Source organism: Vombatus ursinus, unplaced genomic scaffold, assembly GCF_900497805.2.
Source record: "Vombatus ursinus unplaced genomic scaffold, bare-nosed wombat genome assembly UNPS02010822.1, whole genome shotgun sequence".
Taxonomy (NCBI): Eukaryota; Metazoa; Chordata; class Mammalia; order Diprotodontia; family Vombatidae; genus Vombatus; species Vombatus ursinus.
In genome coordinates this window covers 2,847,631-2,850,385 of record NW_020950600.1, presented here as the reverse complement: position 1 = coordinate 2,850,385, position 2,755 = coordinate 2,847,631, and positions in this window count along the sequence as shown.

The following is a 2,755-nucleotide window of genomic DNA, read 5'->3' as shown; positions in this document are numbered from 1 at the left end:
GCCCCCGATGCTGCCCTTCAAGGCTCGGTCAGTGCCAGGTTGTCTCCCCTGCTTCACCCGCCCCCGATGCTGCCCTTCAAGGCTTGGTCAGTGCCAGGCTCTCTCCCCTGCTTCACTCTCCCCCTGTTGCTGCCCATCGAGGCTAGCTCTGAATCCATCAGCTCCGATCGTCCTGCTGATTCTCACTCAGCAGCCAGTCCCCTACTTTATGGGCCTTGTCTCCCACCAGTCCCCACTGAGACCGTCCCAACACTACTCGTCCCACTCCTCCAAGCCCTGTGATATCCATTCCTTTTCTCTCCCTCTCTGCTGCAGGCTCTACCCAGTCATCCCATCCCTGTGTCTATACTTGGACCCTGTTCTAGTTAGCTTCATTCTCTGCATCTGGATCCCCAGCACATAGCATAGGGCCTGGCATGTAATAAACTCATAATGAATGTTTACTGATTGACCAGTTTTCACTCTGGCAGCTAGCGGTGCAATGGATTGAACACTGGGCCTGGAGTCAGGAAGACCTGAGTTCAAATCCAGCCTCAAACTTACTAATTGTGTGATCCTAGACAAGTCACTTAACTTATGTCTGCCTCAGTTTCCTCATCTGTAAAATGGGGGTAATGATAGCACCTACCTCCCATGGTTATTGTGAGGATCAAATGAGATAATATTTATAAAGCTCTTAGCATAATGCCCGGCACATAGTAGGTGCTTACTAAGTGTTTGTTTCCTTCCTTCCCCCTCCATCTATTCCTATTCTGTCTGTCCCACTTCTGCTCTGCCCATCCTAGCTCCGTCCCCTTCAACTTTATCCTCCTTTACTTTATTTATTCCTGCTCCATCCATCCCCAACGTCTGTCCTCCATGTCCCCTCCCCTTCTCTGTCTGTCACCATCCCTGCTCGCTCTGGGCCTCCTCACTCTCTGCTTTGCCCTTCCCTGCCATGGGTTTTCTAGCTTTGGCCACCCCTGCTCTGCCTGTTCCCAGTCTGGCCACCCCTAGTCTTCTTGTCTCCCTTCTGGACACTCCTGTTCTTCCTGATCCCCACTCCCACTCTCATCTCCCTGCTCTGCCTGTCTCCACTCTGACCACCCCTACTCTGCCTGTTTCCACTCTGGCCACCCCTACTCTGCTTGTCTCCACTCTGGCCACCCCTGCCCTGCCTGTTCCCACTCTGGCCGCCCCTGATCTGCCTGTTCCTGGTCTGACCACCCCTACTCTGCCTGTTTCCACTCTGGCCACCCCTGCTCTGCCTCATCTCCCTCTGACCATCCCTGCTTTGTCTGTTTCCACTATAATGTGCCATGTTCTGTCTGTCCCTGATCCTCCTTTCACTTCTCTTCCTGACCAGGGCCTAAGCTGCTGAGAAGAGGCCACTGGCCCTGGGCATATCAAACAATCCATCTATGTCTCATTCATTTCCAAACCAGTTAGCTCACAGAACCCCTCCCCTGCCCCTCACTGATGGCCAAGCTGACCTCCCCAGCCCTCTGTCTGTTCCATCTTACTTCCTCAGCCCACTCAAATCACAATACCCAGGTATCTCCTCAGTGTTTCCTCCAATATAAGGACGCCAAGCCTCTCCAGCTGTGGCTGTGTATGGCCTATTTATGCCTAACCCATGTCCTTTTGGTGCTCAAGCCTGTGCCAAGTGCTGGGGGTGGCTGAAGGGTCAGTGGAGAGGGCAGGAAGGAGCTCATGGTCTCCAGGAGGGGGAACAGATATCTATATGTGATACATGGAACCTAAGGGTCCAGGCCATGTGAGGCATAAAGAAAGGCCATAACTGGGCATCAGGGTCACAGGAAAAGGCACAGATGCACACCACACCACACAAGACACACCCAGAGCCTTGAATGCTGGCACCCACCCCAAATCTCGGAGTTTGAAGCGACCCTGGCATCCTGGCAGTCTGGGTCTTCCTTAGCTCCATACCAATATGCCCAAGGGATCATCCGGTGACCCCTGTTGATGGGGACCTCACGTTCTCTTCTTGCTCACCCACCCCACGGGCCCTGGCCAAGTGCTAGGCCCACGTGGGTGTTCCCACTGCAGAGTAACTTAGGGGCCATGGAGATATGCGAGGAGCCCCCGGCCCGGCCCCGGGCCCCTCTAGATCCCTGTCCCGCCGGCTGGCCGGCTCGTTGACTTGGCGGTCGCTGCTCGAAGTCCCCCTCGTTGGGGGCCCCGAGCTCCGCGGCTGGCTGGCAGAGGCCCGGGAGCCGCCGCGCTGCCGCCGGGGGAGAGAAGTAATAAATAACCCGGGGAGAGCAGCGGCTCGGCGGGGGCCGGCCCGGCGGGGCGGGCTGGCGGGAGGCGGCGGCGGCGGCAGGGCAGACGGTGACCTGAGGAATCCCCGACGGGACGGGACGGGACGGGGCTGTGATGGACGATGCGGGCCAGCCCAGACCCCTGCACCCCTCCATCCTCCGGAGCCCTCTCCCCTACCACTGGCCACCGAGGTGGAGCCTCCGGCAATTAACTCTCTGGGCTGGGTCTGCTATGGGAACCCCCTAGAGCGGGGCACGCTGGAGGCGATCCAGGCCCTGGGGTGGCAGAGGGACCCCGGGAGGCAGAGAGACAGAGAAAAAGAGAGAGATGGAGGGAGAGAGAGACTAAGGCAAGATAGAGAGGCAGACAAAAAAGAATGAGAAAGAGACAAACAGAAAGCGAGAGAGAGAGATGGAAACAGGGAAGGAAAGATAGACAGGTATGGGAAAAACAGGGATGGACAGACAGAGATGGGGAAAGATGTGGAAAC